The following is a 13,554-nucleotide window of genomic DNA, read 5'->3' as shown; positions in this document are numbered from 1 at the left end:
CACGTAGTATATTGCCCAGACACGTAGTATATTGCCCAGCGACGTAGTATATTGCTCAGCCCCGTAGTATATTGCCCAGTCACGTAGTATATTGCCCAGACACGTAGTATATTGCCCAGTGACGTAGTATATTGCAGTCACGTACTATATTGCCCAGACATGTAGTATATTGCCCAGTGACGTAGTATATTGCACAGTCGCGTAGTATATTGCCCAGACATGTAGTATATTGCAGTCACGTACTATATTGCCCAGACATGTAGTATATTGCCCAGTGACGTAGTATATTGCACAGTCGCGTAGTATATTGCCCAGACATGTAGTATATTGCAGTCACGTACTATATTGCCCAGACATGTAGTATATTGCCCAGTGACGTAGTATATTGCAGTCGCGTAGTATATTGCCCAGTGACGTAGTATATTGCCCAGACACGTAGTATATTGCACAGACATGTAGTATATTGCCCAGCCCACATAGTATATTGCCCAGCCCACGTAGTATATTGCCCAGCCACGTAGTATATTGCCCAGTCACGTAGTATATTGCCCAGCCACGTAGTATATTGCCCAGTGAAGTAGTATATTGCCCAGCCACGTAGTATATTGCCCAGTCACGTAGTATATTGTCCAGCGACGTAGTATATTGCCCAGTCACGTAGTATATTGCCCAGCCACGTAGTATATTGCCCAGCCACGTAGTATATTTCCCAGTCACGTAGTATATTGCCCAGCGACGTAGTATATTGCCCGGCCACGTAGTATATAGCAGAGCCACGTAGTACGGTATATTGCCCAGCCACGTAGTATATTGCCCAGCCACGTAGTATATTGCCCAGCCACGTAGTATATTGCCCAGCCACATAGTATATTGCCCAGCCACATAGTATATTGCCCAGCCACGTAGTATACAGCACAGCCACGTAGTATATTGCCCAGCCACGTAGTATATTGCCCAGTCACGTAGTATATTGCCCAGTCACGTAGTATATTGCCCAGACACATAGTATATTGCCCAGACACGTAGTATATTGTCCAGCCACGTAGTATATTGCCCAGCCACGTAGTATATTGCCCAGTCACGTAGTATATTGCCCAGTCACGTAGTATATTGCTCAGCCCCGTAGTATATTGCACAGCCACGTAGTATATTGCCCAGTCACGTAGTATATTGCCCAGACACGTAGTATATTGCCCAGACATGTAGTATATTGCCCAAACACGTAGTATATTGCTCAGCCCCGTAGTATATTGCCCAGTCACGTAGTATATTGCCCAGACACGTAGTATATTGCAGTCACGTACTATATTGCCCAGACATGTAGTATATTGCCCAGTGACGTAGTATATTGCACAGTCGCGTAGTATATTGCCCAGACACGTAGTATATTGCCCAGTGATGTAGTATATTGCCCAGCCCACATAGTATATTGCCCAGCCCACGTAGTATATTGCCCAGCCCACGTAGTATATTGCCCAGCCACGTAGTATATTGCCCAGTCACGGAGTATATTGTCCAGCGACGTAGTATATTGCCCAGTCACGTAGTATATTGCCCAGCCACGTAGTATATTGCCCAGCCACGTAGTATATTGCCCAGTCACGTAGTATATTGCCCAGCGACGTAGTATATTGCCCAGCGACGTAGTATATTGCCCAGTCACATAGTATATTGCCCAGCCACGTAGTATATTGCCCAGTGACGTAGTATATTGCACAGTCGCGTAGTATATTGCCCAGACACGTAGTATATTGCCCAGTGATGTAGTATATTGCCCAGCCCACACAGTATATTGCCCAGCCCACGTAGTATATTGCCCAGCCCACGTAGTATATTGCCCAGCCCACGTAGTATATTGCCCAGTCACGGAGTATATTGTCCAGCGACGTAGTATATTGCCCAGTCACGTAGTATATTGCTCAGCCACGTAGTATATTGCCCACACACGTAGTATATTGCCCAGACACGTAGTATATTGCCCAGACACGTAGTATATTGCCCAGCGACGTAGTATATTGTTCAGCCCCGTAGTATATTGCCCAGTCACGTAGTATATTGCCCAGACACGTAGTATATTGCCCAGTGACGTAGTATATTGCAGTCACGTACTATATTGCCCAGACATGTAGTATATTGCCCAGTGACGTAGTATATTGCACAGTCGCGTAGTATATTGCCCAGACATGTAGTATATTGCAGTCACGTACTATATTGCCCAGACATGTAGTATATTGCCCAGTGACGTAGTATATTGCACAGTCGCGTAGTATATTGCCCAGACATGTAGTATATTGCAGTCACGTACTATATTGCCCAGACATGTAGTATATTGCAGTCGCGTAGTATATTGCCCAGTGACGTAGTATATTGCCCAGACACGTAGTATATTGCACAGACATGTAGTATATTGCCCAGTGACGTAGTATATTGCACAGTCGCGTAGTATATTGCCCAGTGATGTAGTATATTGCCCAGCCCACGTAGTATATTGCCCAGTGAAGTAGTATATTGCCCAGCCACGTAGTATATTGCCCAGTCACGTAGTATTGTCCAGCGACGTAGTATATTGCCCAGTCACGTAGTATATTGCCCAGCCACGTAGTATATTGCCCAGTGAAGTAGTATATTGCCCAGCCACGTAGTATATTGCCCAGTCACGTAGTATATTGTCCAGCGACGTAGTATATTGCCCAGTCACGTAGTATATTGCCCAGCCACGTAGTATATTGCCCAGCCACGTAGTATATTTCCCAGTCACGTAGTATATTGCCCAGCGACGTAGTATATTGCCCGGCCACGTAGTATATAGCAGAGCCACGTAGTACGGTATATTGCCCAGCCACGTAGTATATTGCCCAGCCACGTAGTATATTGCCCAGCCACGTAGTATATTGCCCAGCCACTTAGTATATTGCCCAGCCACATAGTATATTGCCCAGCCACATAGTATATTGCCCAGCCACGCAGTATACAGCACAGCCACGTAGTATATTGCCCAGCCACGTAGTATATTGCCCAGTCACGTAGTATATTGCCCAGTCACGTAGTATATTGCCCAGACACGTAGTATATTGCCCAGACACGTAGTATATTGTCCAGCCACGTAGTATATTGCCCAGCCACGTAGTATATTGCCCAGTCACGTAGTATATTGCCCAGTCACGTAGTATATTGCCCAGACATGTAGTATATTGCCCAAACACGTAGTATATTGCTCAGCCCCGTAGTATATTGCCCAGTCACGTAGTATATTGCCCAGACACGTAGTATATTGCAGTCACGTACTATATTGCCCAGACATGTAGTATATTGCCCAGTGACGTAGTATATTGCACAGTCGCGTAGTATATTGCCCAGACACGTAGTATATTGCCCAGTGATGTAGTATATTGCCCAGCCCACACAGTATATTGCCCAGCCCACGTAGTATATTGCCCAGCCCACGTAGTATATTGCCCAGCCCACGTAGTATATTGCCCAGCCACGTAGTATATTGCCCAGTCACGGAGTATATTGTCCAGCGACGTAGTATATTGCCCAGTCACGTAGTATATTGCCCAGCCACGTAGTATATTGCCCAGCCACGTAGTATATTGCCCAGTCACGTAGTATATTGCCCAGCGACGTAGTATATTGCCCAGTCACATAGTATATTGCCCAGCCACGTAGTATATTGCCCAGCCACATAGTATATTGCCCAGCCACATAGTATATTGCCCAGCCACGTAGTATAGTTAGGGCCAGAAATATTTGGACAGTGACACAATTTTCGCGAGTTGGGCTCTGCATGCCACCACATTGGATTTGAAATGAAACCTCTACAACAGAATTCAAGTGCAGATTGTAACGTTTAATTTGAAGGGTTGAACAAAAATATCTGATAGAAAATGTAGGAATTGTACACATTTCTTTACAAACACTCCACATTTTAGGAGGTCAAAAGTAATTGGACAAATAAACATAACCCAAACAAAATATTTTTATTTTCAATATTTTGTTGCAAATCCTTTGGAGGCAATCACTGCCTTAAGTCTGGAACCCATGGACATCACCAAACGCTGGGTTTCCTCCTTCTTAATGATTTGCCAGGCCTTTACAGCCGCAGCCTTCAGGTCTTGCTTGTTTGTGGGTCTTTCCGTCTTAAGTCTGGATTTGAGCAAGTGAAATGCATGCTCAATTGGGTTTAGATCTGGAGATTGACTTGGCCATTGCAGAATGTTCCACTTTTTGGCACTCATGAACTCCTGGGTAGCTTTGGCTGTATGCTTGGGGTCATTGTCCATCTGTACTATGAAGCGCCGTCCAATCAACTTTGCAGCATTTGGCTGAATCTGGGCTGAAAGTATATCCCGGTACACTTCAGAATTCATCCGGCTACTCGTCTGCTCTTATGTCATCAATAAACACAAGTGACCCAGTGCTATTGAAAGCCATGCATGCCCATGCCATCACGTTGCCTCCACCATGTTTTACAGAGGATGTGTTGTGCCTTGGATCATGTGCCGTTCCCTTTCTTCTCCAAACTTTTTTCTTCCCATCATTCTGGTACAGGTTGATCTTTGTCTCATCTGTCGATAGAATACTTTTCCAGAACTGAGCTGGCTTCTTGAGGTGTTTTTCTGCAAATTTAACTCTGGCCTGTCTATTTTTGGTATTGATGAATGGTTTGCATCTAGATGTGAACCCTTTGTATTTACTGTCATGGAGTCTTCTCTTTACTGTTGACTTAGAGACAGATACACCTACTTCACTGAGAGTGTTCTGGACTTCAGTTGATGTTGTGAACGGGTTCTTCTTCACCAAATTAAGTATGCGGCGATCATCCACCACTGTTGTCATCCGTGGACGCCCAGGCCTTTTTGAGTTCCCAAGCTCACCAGTCAATTCCTTTTTTCTCAGAATGTACCCAACTGTTGATTTTGCTACTCCAAGCATGTCTGCTATCTCTCTGATGGATTTTTTCTTTTTTTTCAGCCTCAGGATGTTCTGCTTCACCTCAATTGAGAGTTCCTTTGACCGCATGTTGTCTGCTCACAGCAACAGCTTCCAAATGCAAAACCACACACCTGGAATCCACCCCTGACCTTTTAACTACTTCATTGATTACAGGTTAACGAGGGAGACGCCTTCAGAGTTAATTGCAGCCCTTAGAGTCCATTGTCCAATTACTTTTGGTCCCTTGAAAAAGAGGACGCTATGCATTACAGAGCTATGATTCCTAAACCCTTTCTCCGATTTGGATGTGGAAACTATCATATTGCAGCTGGGAGTGTGCACTTTCAGCCCATATTATATATATAATTGTATTTCTGAACATGTTTTTGTAAACAGCTAAAATAACAAAACTTGTGTCACTGTCCAAATATTTCTGGCCCTAACTGTATATTGCCCAGCCACGTAGTATATTGCCCAGTAACGTAGTATATTGCCCGGCCACGTAGTATATTGCCCAGTCACGTAGTATATTGCCCAGCCACATAGTATATAGCAGAGCCACGTAGTACGGTATATTGCCCAGCCACGTATTATATTGCCCAGCCACGTAGTATATTGCCCAGCCACGTAGTATATTGCCCAGCCACATAGTATATTGCCCAGCCACATAGTATATTGCCCAGCCACATAGTATATTGCCCAGCCACGCAGTATACAGCACAGCCACGTAGTATATTGCCCAGCCACGTAGTATATTGCCCAGTCACGTAGTATATTGTCCAGCGACGTAGTATATTGCCCAGTCACGTAGTATATTGCCCAGCCACGTAGTATATTGCCCAGCCACGTAGTATATTTCCCAGTCACGTAGTATATTGCCCAGCGACGTAGTATATTGCCCGGCCACGTAGTATATAGCAGAGCCACGTAGTACGGTATATTGCCCAGCCACGTAGTATATTGCCCAGCCACGTAGTATATTGCCCAGCCACGTAGTATATTGCCCAGCCACATAGTATATTGCCCAGCCACATAGTATATTGCCCAGCCACATAGTATATTGCCCAGCCACGCAGTATACAGCACAGCCACGTAGTATATTGCCCAGCCACGTAGTATATTGCCCAGTCACGTAGTATATTGCCCAGTCACGTAGTATATTGCCCAGACACGTAGTATATTGCCCAGACACGTAGTATATTGTCCAGCCACGTAGTATATTGCCCAGCCACGTAGTATATTGCCCAGTCACGTAGTATATTGCCCAGTCACGTAGTATATTGCCCAGACATGTAGTATATTGCCCAAACACGTAGTATATTGCTCAGCCCCGTAGTATATTGCCCAGTCACGTAGTATATTGCCCAGACACGTAGTATATTGCAGTCACGTACTATATTGCCCAGACATGTAGTATATTGCCCAGTGACGTAGTATATTGCACAGTCGCGTAGTATATTGCCCAGACACGTAGTATATTGCCCAGTGATGTAGTATATTGCCCAGCCCACACAGTATATTGCCCAGCCCACGTAGTATATTGCCCAGCCCACGTAGTATATTGCCCAGCCCACGTAGTATATTGCCCAGCCACGTAGTATATTGCCCAGTCACGGAGTATATTGTCCAGCGACGTAGTATATTGCCCAGTCACGTAGTATATTGCCCAGCCACGTAGTATATTGCCCAGCCACGTAGTATATTGCCCAGTCACGTAGTATATTGCCCAGCGACGTAGTATATTGCCCAGTCACATAGTATATTGCCCAGCCACGTAGTATATTGCCCAGCCACATAGTATATTGCCCAGCCACATAGTATATTGCCCAGCCACGTAGTACAGTTAGGGCCAGAAATATTTGGACAGTGACACAATTTTCGCGAGTTGGGCTCTGCATGCCACCACATTGGATTTGAAATGAAACCTCTACAACAGAATTCAAGTGCAGATTGTAACGTTTAATTTGAAGGGTTGAACAAAAATATCTGATAGAAAATGTAGGAATTGTACACATTTCTTTACAAACACTCCACATTTTAGGAGGTCAAAAGTAATTGGACAAATAAACATAACCCAAACAAAATATTTTTATTTTCAATATTTTGTTGCAAATCCTTTGGAGGCAATCACTGCCTTAAGTCTGGAACCCATGGACATCACCAAACGCTGGGTTTCCTCCTTCTTAATGATTTGCCAGGCCTTTACAGCCGCAGCCTTCAGGTCTTGCTTGTTTGTGGGTCTTTCCGTCTTAAGTCTGGATTTGAGCAAGTGAAATGCATGCTCAATTGGGTTTAGATCTGGAGATTGACTTGGCCATTGCAGAATGTTCCACTTTTTGGCACTCATGAACTCCTGGGTAGCTTTGGCTGTATGCTTGGGGTCATTGTCCATCTGTACTATGAAGCGCCGTCCAATCAACTTTGCAGCATTTGGCTGAATCTGGGCTGAAAGTATATCCCGGTACACTTCAGAATTCATCCGGCTACTCGTCTGCTCTTATGTCATCAATAAACACAAGTGACCCAGTGCTATTGAAAGCCATGCATGCCCATGCCATCACGTTGCCTCCACCATGTTTTACAGAGGATGTGGTGTGCCTTGGATCATGTGCCGTTCCCTTTCTTCTCCAAACTTTTTTCTTCCCATCATTCTGGTACAGGTTGATCTTTGTCTCATCTGTCCATAGAATACTTTTCCAGAACTGAGCTGGCTTCTTGAGGTGTTTTTCTGCAAATTTAACTCTGGCCTGTCTATTTTTGGTATTGATGAATGGTTTGCATCTAGATGTGAACCCTTTGTATTTACTGTCATGGAGTCTTCTCTTTACTGTTGACTTAGAGACAGATACACCTACTTCACTGAGAGTGTTCTGGACTTCAGTTGATGTTGTGAACGGGTTCTTCTTCACCAAATTAAGTATGCGGCGATCATCCACCACTGTTGTCATCCGTGGACGCCCAGGCCTTTTTGAGTTCCCAAGCTCACCAGTCAATTCCTTTTTTCTCAGAATGTACCCAACTGTTGATTTTGCTACTCCAAGCATGTCTGCTATCTCTCTGATGGATTTTTTCTTTTTTTTCAGCCTCAGGATGTTCTGCTTCACCTCAATTGAGAGTTCCTTTGACCGCATGTTGTCTGCTCACAGCAACAGCTTCCAAATGCAAAACCACACACCTGGAATCCACCCCTGACCTTTTAACTACTTCATTGATTACAGGTTAACGAGGGAGACGCCTTCAGAGTTAATTGCAGCCCTTAGAGTCCATTGTCCAATTACTTTTGGTCCCTTGAAAAAGAGGACGCTATGCATTACAGAGCTATGATTCCTAAACCCTTTCTCCGATTTGGATGTGGAAACTATCATATTGCAGCTGGGAGTGTGCACTTTCAGCCCATATTATATATATAATTGTATTTCTGAACATGTTTTTGTAAACAGCTAAAATAACAAAACTTGTGTCACTGTCCAAATATTTCTGGCCCTAACTGTATATTGCCCAGCCACGTAGTATATTGCCCAGTAACGTAGTATATTGCCCGGCCACGTAGTATATTGCCCAGTCACGTAGTATATTGCCCAGCCACATAGTATATAGCAGAGCCACGTAGTACGGTATATTGCCCAGCCACGTATTATATTGCCCAGCCACGTAGTATATTGGCCAGCGATGGAGTATATTGCCCAGTCATGTAGTATATTGCCCAGCCACATAGTATATAGCAGAGCCACGTAGTATATTGTCCAGCATAGAGCCACGTAGTATAGAGACTTTAAAAAAATAAATAAACATATACTCACCTATAGCCCGTTGAAGTCCTGCTATATTTACCATCCGCCGCCTTTGCCGCTCCTCGCCACGCTCCCGGGACCGCTCCATTGTAAGCGGCAGCTTGCGTTCCCAGGGCTGGTGTGAGCAGGTCCTATGATGACATCGCGGTCACATGACCGTGACGTCACGGCAGGTCCTTGTCGCACACCAGCCCTGGGACGGGACGGAAAGCTGCCGCTTGCAATGGAGCGGTCTCAGGAGCGTGGCGAGGAGCGGGAAAGGCGGCGGAGGGTGAGTATAGCAGTTTTTTTTTATTATTATTATTATTATTTTTAACATGACATATTTTTACTATTGATGCTGCATAGGCAGCATCAATAGTAAATAGTTGGGGACACACTGGGTTAATAGCAGCGGTAACGGAGTGCGTTACACCGCGGGCCGTTACCGCTGCCATTAACCCTGTGTGAGCGGTGAGTGGAGGGGATTACGGAACAGGCGCCGGGCAGTGAGTGCAGGGAAGTAGGGGAGGGACTAATCGGACTGTGGCCGTCGCTGATTGGTCGCGACAGCCATGACAGGCAGCTGCCGAGACCAATCAGCGAACGAATAACCGTGACAGAAGGACAGACAGACGGAAGTACCCCTTAGACAATTATGTATATAGATAAGTGGGGATGTAACCCATCTAATACGGAGGATTGTTGTGATGTCACAAAAAACAGCTCAGGAAAATGTAAACTGTGGAGTCGAAAAACTTACAGCGAGTCCACATTGTCTGCTTCAGAAAAAAATGAAATAAACTGTTCGCAACCTAAACGCCACCCTAAAATGGGTTTAATAGTGATTATGGTAAAACAGATCTGTAATCCCATCCTCAGTATTAAAAGGGAATCTGTCAGCAGGTTTTTGATACTCCATCTGAATGCAGCAAGAGACCTTGATTCTAGTGATATGTCACTTACTGGGCTGCTAGCTGCAGTTTTGATAAAATCCCTGTTTTATCTGCTGCAGATCTACCAGTTCTCTGAATGCTGGGCTCTGAATAACCCCGCCCACATCACTGATTGGTAGATTTCTGTGTACACTGTGCATAGGCAGAAAGTTGCCAAACAGTGGTGGGGTGGGGTTATATCTTTATATTTTTCAGTGTTTTCTGGACGCGTTTTCAGGCAAATTATCTAGCAGACCCTCCTGAAAAAGCGCACAGAAAAGGCTCAAAAAAATGAACATGAGTCTTTCGTTGTGATGACTTGTTCATATGTTCAGTGTCTTGAGCATCTTTTAACTGCTTCAGGTTTCCAAAGACACCAGCTGGTTAAAAAAGAAGCGAGCTGACCATTCTGAAGGCGGCCTCTGATTGAAAGACGTTCCATACTTAACAATACAAGGCAATGGGAAGGCTCAAAAGATGCTTACTTGGGCATCTTTTTGACCGTGTTTTCGCTTTAAAAACAATTATTGGTTTCTTCATTGTTGAATGGACTAAAAAACGAAAAATCCAGAACATGTCAGAAAACAAAGACGCGCAAAACACATCAACAGCAGTAAAAAAAATAAAAATAACGCTAAAAAAGACCCTTTAGGAAAAAAAAAAGGTCAAACTAAGGGTAAGTTCACACAGGGCATTTTTGCTGCTTTTTTCTGCAGCAAAATCGGATCTTCTTGGCAGGAAAGAAGCTGCAGCAAAAACGCAGGTTTAGGTGTATTTTTGATGTTTATTTTGTTACGTATTTGGTGTGTTTCTTGGTGCGTTTTTTTCTCTTTGTCCATGCTAATGTCCTTGAATTTTCAGCAGCAAAAAACGCAACAAATAATGATACCTGCGTTTTTGCTGCGTTTTTTCAACACCCATTCAAGTCAATGGGTGAAAAACGCGGCAAAAACGCTGAACGAAGTGACATGCTCTATGTCCAAAAAAGGCAGCAAAGCACAAAATCCTGTGGACAGAAAAACCCAATGCGAACTGTGATTTTTGTTATGCTGTAATGTCTATTGTCTGTACAAATCCCCTCTATAATTTGTAAAGCGCTGCGGAAGATGTTGGTGCCATATAAATAAAATTATTATTATTAATGTGTGTGCATGAGATTTCTGAAATCTCATAGGTTTTGCTGGTACTGTAAAAAGCAACTGAAAATTAGCATTAAAAAAAACGCAGAAAATAAACGCAGCAAAAACGCCCTGTGTGAACTTACCCTTAAAGGTGCAATTAGTAACTTCTTGCCATTTATGTCAATTGAATGGTGCAAGGGAGGAAAATGATCAGCCCTGTCCACAGGGCAGGCAGGGTGTATCTCCTCATTGTGTAAGAGACCATTGCTTATTTATCTAATCAGCATGTCCTGCTCCCAGATTATGTGAAACTGAGCTTAGATTACACAGCACAACCTGTTCCCATAAACAGCAGCATATAGGAAATAATGACTATCAGCGGTGATTACTGTTAGTGATGAGCGAGTGTTCTGCGATAAGGTGTTATCTGAACATGCTGGTGTGGTAATGTATGTTCGGTCCCCGCAGCTGCATGTCTCCCGGCTGTTCGACAGCCACAACACATGTTGGGATTTCCAGTTTGGTAGGCAATTCCCGTGTGTGTTGTGGCTGTCGAACAGCCGGGAGACATGCCGCCGCCCGGACTCAAGCATATTATTCAAGCACGCCGAAGACACTCGGTTAGCACATGAGCATGCTCAGAAAACACCTCATCCGAGAACGTTCACTCATTACTAATTTCTATGTTTCTGAAAAAGTAAAATGAATAGAGGTATTTACATAGCACACGAAAATATGGACACCCAAACCACAGCTTTCCCAAGAACCATCTTATCTGACCATAGACCGGACAGTTTGCCCCAGTCCAAACAGAATTCTGAAGCTCTTCACTATTGTCATATTCTTAATTAAAGAGTCAACCACTGTACAAGATTTACAGTGAACAGTTCCTACTGAACGTGTATTTTCTTAAGGTTAAGATCACACGAGTTTTTGATGCGCAAAAAAAGCAGCGTCTTAAAGCTACAGCAAAGTGGATGGAATTTGTAGAAATCTGCGACCCATTGTGCTTTTTTTATGCTGCGTAATACCGACTCTTGTGGGTAAGCTGAGTTTTATCTGCTAATCGTCCCCATCGCATGCATTAGATGCGAAAAATCAGCAGGTAAAAAATGCATGTAATCCGCACATGACTGGATTAATAAAGTTTTGTTGAAGTGAATACCAGGAAGTATCAAAAATAAGTGACTTTATTTAGAACAGGACATACTGACAAGAAACAAAGAACACAGCGTCACAAATGCATAAACACACATGTAAAAAAAAAAAACGCACTAAAATAACAACCCAATTTAGGCTTAAATTAGCGAAGAGAGCTTTCACACTGCATTTTGGCACCAGTTTGTTCCCATAGGGGCATATGTCCAAAGCCCCCGGAAAAACAAGATTCAGGCATATGCGCCAAAGGGGCCATAGACTATAATGGTGCCGGAAGATCGAACGTGCGCTCTGCCATGCATCATTTTCAGGCATAGACATCTACAGGGGGTGGACACTCATTCGCAGTAGACTGAATGAAGGCACTGTGGTACCATCATGACAGGACTGACGCAGTGCCACTCTCATGTCTGGTATTGTACCTCAGTCCTGATTACTGTCCCGCGCAGGGACGTTACTTAGTACTGTTGTGGTAGGGTCATGGCTGACTGCTGTAGGTCCTGACCGAGTAATGGACCCTGCGTCCTTATTATAGGCAATCAATGTAAAATTCTGGGAAAATCCTTTTAGTAGGTACAATAATAACATTTAATCAGAGAGGACCTATGTGTGATACAATCAGTCCTCGTGATTCACAACTGATCATTTTTTATGCTCTAATGTTGGGCTTATCCGAGTGTGCAGGTTAGACCCACAGTGGGGGCAGATGAGGAGCTGCCATTCACCCTTGCTTTTCCTACGGTAATGATGAGCTTTCCCCATAAATATGATATATAATGGTGCATGAATCCTTCTGTCCAGAGCTGGGATGGGCGGCACATGCGCAGTGTGGCAAAAAAGTCAGCGTGTGCGCACAGCGCACTATTTTATTGAAGACACTGTAAATGCAAATTCACAGAGGCAGTGTCTTAAAAAATTTTTATTGAAGAATTCTACTACAATGTCAACATAGCAGCGCGCATGCCCCAACCATCGCCATTATCCCTATAGCGCACTGCTATGTCGACGTTGTAATACATTACTTCAATAAAATGGTGCCGGAGACATCGCATGTGTATATCGCGATCTCTGGCGCCATTTTATTGAAGACACTGTATATATGTACCAATAAAAATGTTCTCCATCGTGTAGAATGGGTTCAATAGCTAGTATGATATAATCCAAATATCGAATGTGTACCGTCATATTTACAGGAATGGAGTCTATAGATTTGCCTCTGCTGCCCTGGCTCATTGTGTGTGATCCTAATACCAACTTATTAGAAAACTGTACATAATGTAATTTATCAATATAATTAAGGAGACTCATTATACCGTAGTCCTAATGAATGCAATTGTGACGCCCAGGAGACCGGGATACCCAGCACCGGACCAATGGAGTCTGTCTCTTGAGGGGGATGTCACGGGTGGCTTGACCCGGTGCTGTGGCCTCAGGCAATGCACAGTGTAAGGGGTATCGTGAGGGGACAGGCACTTACTTGATCAGCAGCAGGTTCTCCCAGCGGTGACGATCCCGATCCTGGATAGATGGCTATTGTCCAAATGAAAGACTGAGGCACTGAAACGTTTAACCAGTTTACTTTAACATAAAAGGATTTACAACCAGTCCTGTCACCGGAGTCTGTATGGGAACTCT

The 13,554-nt window shown here is 44.1% G+C and overlaps 1 protein-coding gene across 3 annotated transcripts in view; it reads right to left on the bottom strand.

Moving 5' to 3' along the window:
- TANC2 (tetratricopeptide repeat, ankyrin repeat and coiled-coil containing 2) overlaps positions 1-13,554 on the bottom strand; it is a 656,536-nt gene that overhangs the window by 231,550 nt on the left and 411,432 nt on the right. The window lies entirely within an intron of this gene.

The sequence above is a fragment of the Ranitomeya imitator genome, chromosome 2 (assembly GCF_032444005.1).
Source record: "Ranitomeya imitator isolate aRanImi1 chromosome 2, aRanImi1.pri, whole genome shotgun sequence".
In the NCBI taxonomy this organism is placed as follows: Eukaryota; Metazoa; Chordata; class Amphibia; order Anura; family Dendrobatidae; genus Ranitomeya; species Ranitomeya imitator.
Note: the sequence above shows the minus strand (reverse complement) of the source record. Positions and strands in the feature narration are given on the sequence as shown.